The sequence below is a fragment of the Nycticebus coucang genome, chromosome 3, assembly GCF_027406575.1.
Source record: "Nycticebus coucang isolate mNycCou1 chromosome 3, mNycCou1.pri, whole genome shotgun sequence".
In the NCBI taxonomy this organism is placed as follows: Eukaryota; Metazoa; Chordata; class Mammalia; order Primates; family Lorisidae; genus Nycticebus; species Nycticebus coucang.
In genome coordinates, this window is record NC_069782.1 from 4,591,635 (window position 1) to 4,600,680 (window position 9,046).

A 9,046-nucleotide genomic window follows, 5' to 3' on the forward strand; every position below is an offset into this window, starting at 1 on the left:
TGCTCATTGGTCACTTGTCCCTTGGCTGCCCAAAAAGACCTGGCTGCCCAGCATAGGAGTGACGAAGGCTGCTCCTGCCCCTGGGGTCCCCGTCACCCTCTCATTCTACGGGAACCTCCCAGCAGGCAGGAGGGACTCCCAAAGCTTGACGATAAGAGGAAGAACAAGTCCCAGCCCGACCCAGCCCAGCCCCGCCCTGTCCTGTCCCACTCCCACCATCTGACCCCACTGCATCCTCAGGGTCCACCCCACACCTCCCTAGAGCTCCCAGAGTCCTGGGTATACCCCTTTTGTGGGCTAGCCTGGAACCCTGGCCCTCAGCATCAGCATAGATCAGTGATAAACGTGGAACAAACCAGACAGATAGCAACTTCTGGAGACACCAGGTCCCACTGGGACACATCCCTCCCTGAAAATGCAGGGGCATCTCCTAAGGTACCCCTAAGGTACACCAGCTACAGCCCCCCAGGGCCACTCACTGCCCTCAGGGAGGAACCTGCTTGTAGCCCAGGAGCCCAGTGGCCTCTGAAGTCAGGAAGGCATTGTTTCCCTCCAGCCTTGGCCTCTTCCAGACAAAATGATATTTGTTTCTTATGTTCCCTCACAAGAGCAAAACCTTTTACCCTGATCACTTATCTCAAAAAGCGCAGACTGGATTACTTGTTTTGAAGTTTGCGTGCTCAGTGTGAGCACCACACATAATCCGGATCTTGTGTCGCACAGCTGGGAGGATCTGCTGGGGTGAGCCCACGAGCCCCTCTTCCCTCCCGCAGTCCTGTAGTTGAAAGCAGCTCTCAGCTTTCTCCGAAGTGTGTGTGTGAAAACACACACACAATCACTATGGCTCCTGGTTCCCTGGAGAGCCCAAACTGACACGGCCTCTTCCACATACCCCATTTCTCCCTCCCGTGAACTGTCAGCATCCCAGACAGGAATGACCACAGTGAGCACTGTGTGCATCAGCTGACATTGTAGAGCAGAAAACAGAGGCCCAGAGAGGGTTAAGTGCTTGCCCAAAGACACACAGCAAATCAGTAGAGAGCTGAATCTGGATCCCCAGTCATCTGACTCAGCCTCCAACCAGAATGACTCTGAGTACAATGGGAAATGTCAAAGGCATGAAAAGATGCCTTCCGCCCCACCTGCCCACCACAGCTGACTTCCAGGCTGTTCCTGAGACCCCCCACCTCCTAAAAACATCCCTAAAACTGAGTTGCCAGCTATCAGAGAAGGGCGGTCAGACACGCCTAGCTAGCTATGCCCTGTTCCTTTTGGCGTTATTCTCTGTAACAAGGCAGAGAACCATTAACAGGCATAAGGCCATGTAAGAGGAGTGTTAAACCACACCTGCAGGTCACTAACTTAACAGAGTATACGTCTGGTGGCTTGTCTCTGATTAACATTTCCTTGTCTTAAAACAGTCCAAGCTTTTAGACAATGGTTCATTTCTTAAACCAATTACAAATCAAAGAATCTTTCAGCTGATCTATAAGCTGTAATCACAGTGTTCTGCCTTTTGGGGGCAAACTGCTGTACTCTTTCTATGAATTGATTTGTGACTTTACATGTAATACCTGTCTCCCTAAAATGTATACAACCAAACTGTAACTCCACCAAGGTGAGACCACTTGCTCAAGGCTTCTTGGGTGTGGCTCCAGGCTGTGGTCACACATCCTTGGCTCAGAATAAGCTTCTCTAAATTATTTTACAGAGTTTGGGTTCTTTTCAGTCAATAGACTGTACTTATTTCTGTGATCCTTTGGCTAATGATACTGTGGGTCTCCCTATGAGGATTAAAGTTTTATTAGAACCGAGCTCATGCTGGACCTGCTCAGACAGTATCCCCATTACCTGGTATAGGGGCTGGCACCTGCAGGCCTTCTATATACCCCAAAATGAAACACATCAACCCAGACATTGCAAATGGACCGTTTCTCCTGGGCAGTGTGCTTCAGAGCACAAGCTCACCCCTACACCCCCAGACTCACTGTCACCCTGTCCCTCTGGGCCTCTATCGGGGCAGGGGCTTTGGGCAGCATCTGTGATCCTGAGCTGGCTGAGCTACAGCCCCTTATCAGAGGCCTGGACCAGAACAGACATCTGCAAAATGCACGTTATGCAAAAGAGATTTCAAACGCCCAACTCTCCTATTTATAATTCATAGCAGAAGGGTTTGTTGCTGAAAAAATATTTGCACATTACACAAACAGACCCTCACAGCAATTATCTTAATGCTGTAGCTACAAATTAACACCTACTTACCTCAAGCAAATTAGCACCAAATTTGATTTGAGTGGCACATCCAATGTGCAGGGTATACAGAGGACGGGCTTACAGAGGTGTCTGCACAGCCTGGGCTCCTGTCTCAGAACTGGGCATTCTAATGAAGGGCTTGGGGGAGGGGGAGGGGGACCCGATGCCTTCCAGGCCTGCCCTCTGCGACCCAGGAAGAAAGGGGCCGGCAGGCGGTCACACCTGATGCAGGCACTAATGGACAATTCTCGGGTGGAAAGTCCAACTGTGATGAGGGAAGGTGCACCTGCTCTTGGCTGAGTGGGGTCACAACTGGGCTGAGATTCCACGGTCCCACAGTGATACTCTATAAAAAGTAATTTTCATCCTCTTGCCTCAGGTAGACATGAATGGGTTCATGCAGGCCCTCAACCACCCCACTCTTCATCACAACATACCGAGTCCTGTGAACTAAAATAAAACCCTAAGCTCCCCACTGACTGTGTACAGACACCCCATTGGCCAAGGGGATTGCAGAGAAATCTTAAAACTGAGTTCTCAGCAGTAACGGGCCAGGACGTCAAACACATTTCATTATATCCCTTCCCTTGCTAAAGGCTTTTTCCCTATGGGCTAAACAGAAACAGATCTGGTGACCCAGACCAGCTTTCTGCCTGTGTAAGAGCCGACCCACACGGCGGGGTTTTTAACCAGCCCACAGAGCATGTGCACAGAGGGTTTTCACATCCTTGCCCCTCCTTTTGACACCAGAGGGCTGCCATTTTCTGGACACAGACTCCATAAAGGGGCCTAAAGCACGGTTCTCCTTTCATAAATATTCATGACTCCTCCACAGGAGGAGTTAAAGACATATATTTTGGCCACCCCACTCAGCATAAATTCCTCTTCCCAATGTCCATCCCTCTCTTCCAGGCTTTGCTTCCTGGCCTGTTGGAACAGCCAACCACTGGCTGCAACCCTTTATAAGAAACAAAGCTTGCTTTTCCAAATGTATGGACCTCATCATTGTCTCCAGGTAATAGTCCCCATACTGGTGGGGCAGTTGCAGGCCATGCAGCTATGTACAGAGATGAGGGCTAGGTGACCACAGCCAACTTGCTGCCCCTCTGAAGAGCCAGCAGTCCACAAAGAAGGCAGGGAATAGCCAAGCCCAGATGAAGCCATACCTGATCTCCATATCATCCCTAGACTTCTTTGGCTACATGGGCCAATATATTTCCCTTGATTTGGGGGCCAGTTCAGAGTTGCATTTTCTGTTAACTACAGCCACAGCTTCCTGATGCCCAAGTGCCACCACTTGTCTCAGCTCCATCACAGCCCTTATCAGTCTCCATCATGTGTCTGAGTGTCCTTCCTGTCTGAGTCCTAGCACTCAGCCAGCCCAGGGTCAAGGATGCCAGCAGGGGACTGGGCATGCCTGCTAAATGAGACAATAGGCAGAGGGCACAGGACAGAGCCGGAATTCAAGGCCCTGCCTGGCCCTGCCGCACTCTGGGGCCACTCCCGCCATCTGCTTCGCACACCCTCTCCTGTGCCATGAAGTGGCTGCAGCTGGGGCCTCTGCCATAATCTCCAGCATCCACCTTCAGACTCAGCAGAGTGGGGAACACACAGCGGGTCCTTTTCTCTCCTCCCGAAGGAATGCTAAATCTGTGACCTCCTCTCCTAAACTTAGATCTCAGGCCCTGATCTCTCCCCCTCCTCAGATCTGAATATCCAACCTGCCTACTATCTACCATGACAACCTTCTGGATGTCAAGGGCTTCCTGTCACTCTTGGAAAAAAATTCAAACTTCTCATGTCATGCCACTTCCACCCAGTCCCTCAGCTCTGCAGCACAGGCCTCTGGGCTGCCCCTCAAACACACCACAGTGCTCCCGTCTCAGGACCTTTACACATGCTGTCCCACCACACAAAGTACAGGTGATTCCTAGATGGTTTCCATTATCACCAATGGCTTAAGTCCAATTCATTAACTCAGTCTCAATTTAATCTATCTTCTCAGGAATTAAATTATGATACATGGGGACCCCTTGAACCCACCCTCAACCTTCAGTTGCTCTTTATAGAAAAAGATGGTTACTCTTTAGCTAGGCTGTGTGAAGACTTTCCCTTCAATGCAGGCCAGCTTCTGCCTCCCTCCTGGTCAGACACCCTGTGTAACCCCATCCAGAGATCCCTCCTCTAAATCTAAGGTAGAGGCCACCTACCCCTGTACTGACCGCTGTGACCTGGCAGCAGGGACGAGGAATGGAGGGGGTGCAGGCCCAGGCCACCCCAGTGAGACTGGTCCATTCCCTTCAGACCCCACTTTCTCATCTGTGAAATGGGCAACCTCCTGCACCAACACCCAAAGCCTGTGACAAAGACTGAGCAAAGTGACCGATGTGACAACACAGAGCAGGGCATCGTGACTATCACAACAGATGCGGAAGTAACGTAAGAGCACTCCAGAGCAGGGAGGCTAAAGCTTAGAAGGGGTTTACAAGAGGGATTAACCAGCTGCTGTGCATGGTCCTTATTTGAATCTTGTTAGTAATTAAAGAAAAAAAAAAACCTGGGCAGCACCTTTGGCTCAGTAAGTAGGGTGCTGGCCCCATATTCTGAGGGTGGCAGGTTCAAACCGGGCCCCAGCCAAACTGCAACAAAAAAATAGCCAGGCGTTGTGGTGGGCGCCTGTAGTCCCAACTACTGGGGAGGCTGAGGCAAGAGAATCGCCTAAGCCCAGGAGCTAGAGGTTGCTGTGAGCCTTGACACCACAGCACTCTACTGAGGGCGACAAAGTGAGACTCTGTCTCTACAAACAAACAAACAAACAAACCTAAAAGAAACTAGGATATTTGAGGCAATTGGGAATTTGAATATAGACTGAGCAGTGGATAAAATTAAGGAATTATTGCTAAGTGTTTAAAATGCGACAATGGTGTTGCAGTCATACAAAAGAAAGGGATTCAAGCTTGACTTGACCTCAGGATGCACACACGGACCGACACAGCACAGAACCCCATAAACACACACCATTTTATTTGTCAATCAGGCCTTAATAAAGTTGGGGAGAACATAATTTTTTAAAAAAGGATTCACACTGCAATATATGGAGAGTGTGAGGCCTGGTCACTGCTCTAAAATGACGTGGGAATAGGGGCAGGGATGGGGGAGTGCAGGGTGGGAGATGTAGGAGTGGGGAGGGGTGGTGGTGAGCACAGGCCTGGCTGGCAGCAGGGGGCTGAGGCTGAGGCTGGCAGACGGGGCTCATCATTCATCCTTCAGACATAAAAACCTTAAATAAATAAACTCATATAAAGTGCAAGGTCTTACGACTCCGTGGCAGCCCGCTGTAGAGATGGAGGAGAGAGTCACGGAGGCAGGGGTCTCTGAGGCTCCAAGAACGAAACCCAGAAAGGAGCCGCAGAGAAGCCCCACCTTCCTCGGGTCAGCTCCCCACCACCCTGCGTAGATAACAAATCCACCAGCCCAGCCAACTCACAACCCTTCAGGGGATTCCTTTGCTCCCTTTCACCGTATGACCAGGTGGGGGAAGGGAGGAGCAGCTCTCAGGAGTTTCTGGAATCCTAACCAACCCAACAAGTTCCCTCCGGGCAGTCACTGGGAAAATTCACTACTGGATGACCTGCTCCCTGCTCTGACCTGGCTGCCAGGTCTTGGGCTTTAGCACGGAAAAAAAGTCTCCACACACTCTTCTTCACCTGTTTCCAGAGTCAGGAGGTAGAATTCATGCCAGTAAAAGCAGACATCTATAATAAAGGTGCCATGCCTGGTTTTAGGCACTTTCCACATACTAATGAACTCATTTATATATATTATAACCCTTTGAGCAGGTAGTAACAGTCCCTGTTTCACAGTGCCTGTTATTACCCCGGCACAGAGTGGCTAGCAGCTTACTCAGGGGCACACAGCAGGAGTCAGAGGTCAGGCTCCAGTCCCCGTTATAATCACTGCACTGCCCTGTATCCTCTGAGCACCAGCATCATTCCCTGGAGCCTCACGTCTTCTGATGCCCATTTGAGAGGACAGAAAATGGGGGCCCAAAGAAGTGACTTGGTGAGAGTCACTCAGCCAGGTTCCCTGCCTTCTGGGGACCCAGAAACCTGGGCAGAATTAGCTGTCCGGAGTTCCAGGGACATTCCACCTAAGGACGCTGGGGCAGGACTCAGGAGCAATGTGCTCCCCTGCCACTCACACCCATCTCCAAGAGTGCCCCACACAGTGCTGAGCCCAGAAGGGATCCCCTCACATGTACCCCAGGAGGCCAGGAAGCACCTGGACACACATGGTGCATCTCCTTGACCACCAATTTTAACCAAAGGAGTGAAGGGGAAACAGTTAAAAAATGTATCTGGAAAGGAAGTGGAAACATCATTTTTATATCCTCATGCTCATTTCACAGATGTGAAGAGTAATTACAGGCCGGCTTCCAATCTAGACCACGGGCTACCACCTGGGGGGCACATCTCAATGCTCAGGGAGGTAGTGCTGCGTGGGGGGAACGGTGGGGATGGTGTGGACACTGCAGCAGCAGCAGCAGCAGCATAGCTGGCTCCAAAGCCTGGCTCTCCAATCACAGTGACTCTGTGACCTACCCATCCCTGTCTCCATTTCTTCATCTGTAAAAGGGACAGTATCAGTCCCTGCCTAACGAGGGTGCGAGGGTGGTATGAACAAGGACATCAAGTGTGCATTTAGAGCTTGACAGCCACTCGGGACAATGACGGCTAACAGGTCCTTCTGCAGGGGAGAAGGATGAATCCTTGAGAAGCAAAGTGACCACCTAAAAAACTAAGTCTCTGACTCCTGCTACAGCTCTTTCTCACTTTGTGCGGTCTGTGCCTCAGTTTCCCTATCAGTGAACAGAGGGTAGAATTGGAATGGGATGAGTTTTTAATGTGGTGAAAAATAGTAACATCAGTCACCTCCAGGGTGGCCTGAGCTCCCTGCTGTCCTGTTTTTTGTTTTTTTTTCTTTTCAGTCTCACTCTGTTGCCCAGGCTAGAATGCCATGGGCCTAACTCACAGCAACCTCAAACTCCTGGGTTTAATCAATATTCCTGCCTCAGCCTCCCAAATAGTTGGGATTACAGGTACCTACCACAACACCTGGCTAGTTTTTCCATTTTTAGTAGATGGGTCTTGCTCTTGCTCAGGCTGGTCTCCTGACCTCAAGGGATCCTCCTGCCTTGGCTTCCCAGAGTGCTGGGATTTCAGGCGTAAGCCACCATGCCCAGCCTTTGCTGTACTGTCTTTAACTAAAGCTACCTCTAATACCCCCATCTATAACATGTCCACGATCAGCTTAGCCTGAAACTAGCTGATTAGGCAGATGCTATAATGTGCAAGCTTAGTCACCTGTTTCAATAACATTACTTGAGTAAATTCTCACCTGCCCCACCTGTCAAGTACTCCACCGACTTTTCCACCTGCATGCACCTCACAGATGAACAATCGTAGCCACCTAGCTGCACACCCTTCCCTTCCTATCTCACCTGTCTTCCAGCTCAATGACTGCCTCCTCCAGGAAGCCTTCCCTGACCTCCCACAGCTTCAGGGCTTTTCTCTATCACACAGAGACCAGACCGCACAGAGAGCTGTTCATGAGGACCAGCTGGGCTCAGGCCCACCTCCCATACCCCTTGTTACTCCTGCCCACCCTGGTTTTGGTTTAGGGTGCACGTGTAGCCACTGTATTAAATGAGGTGCTCTTAAACATGATCCTTAAACTGCCAACAGAGAGGACAGCCAGAGAAGGTTGACTTCCAAAACTGCGGAGTCTCAGATTAAGTTCTGAGTTCCCACCTGGACAAATGGCAACACTGTACCTCAGTCAAGCAGAGGCACTGAACAAGGCTCTCTGCAACTGACACAGCCTGGACCATAAAACCCCGAATCTGCGGCCACCAGACAGCCAAAGCCCTGTCCCCACACGGCCAAACAACCACTCACAGGAATTCTGACCCCCACCCCCCTTCCCCTGCTGGACTACTCCGCAGCTCCCTCCCCAGGGGCCCAAGGCAGTAGGGAAATTCCACAGGCAGTGGTGCTGACCCAGCCTCCAAGGAATGCCTAGGGAGGCACCAGCCAGGGCTTACATGAAAGAGGAGTCGCTCTGAAGCTAGGGGGTGGGAGGGGGGCTTGGGAGGGCTACCTGTAAAAGGGAAAAAAAGAAAAAAGAAAAGTGAAAGAAGTCGGGCAGGGCCTCCCGCCTCTGGCCACTGTCAATGGCTCACTTTGAGTCTGGCCTGTGGACACTGGGAGGTCCAGGCCCTGCTGTGCGTGGAACTGGCCACAGCCCCAGCGTGAGTTGGAATCGACACAGCAGCCGTTCTGGCCTCAGTATTCTCATCTGTAAGCCGGAAAAGACGTCACTCACCCCTCAGGTGTGTTGTGAGGGCTGGGGGGTATCAGTACATTGTGCCCACCTGGTCCCACCTTAGACCCCTTTACAGGAGGGAAAGTTTGGGCGGACACAGCCCGGCCAGACCAGATCAAAACGCAAGAGGGGGTAAGTGAGGGAGGGGGAGAAGCGGAGGAGGGGGTGTCGGGGAGAGGCAGGAGGGAGCGTTCGTGGGGCAGGCCCCGGGGACTCAGAGTGTCGGGGTCTCCCCACCGCCCCTCGTAGCGCCGCGCCATCCTCGTCGTCCCTACCTGGGCCCTGTGAGTCTGCCGCGCACACCCGCGGTGGCCCCTCGTGGGGCGCAGGACCCAATGGGCTCCCCCCTGCAGACACCTGCCTTACCTGGCCACAGTCCCGCGGCGCCGCACCTGGCCTACAACCCCGG

The 9,046-nt window shown here is 51.8% G+C and overlaps 1 protein-coding gene across 2 annotated transcripts in view; it reads right to left on the reverse strand.

The window, feature by feature from the left end:
* ARHGAP8 (Rho GTPase activating protein 8) overlaps positions 1–9,046 on the reverse strand; it is a 59,923-nt gene extending 50,877 nt beyond the window's left edge. The window contains exon 1 of one of the 2 annotated variants that reach the window (XM_053584575.1): positions 9,004–9,046. The gene's annotated coding sequence lies outside the window, so the exon portion shown is untranslated. Of the gene's footprint in view, positions 1–8,912; positions 8,950–9,003 lie in introns of those variants that run through there. The other variant, XM_053584576.1, reaches the window with a different exon arrangement.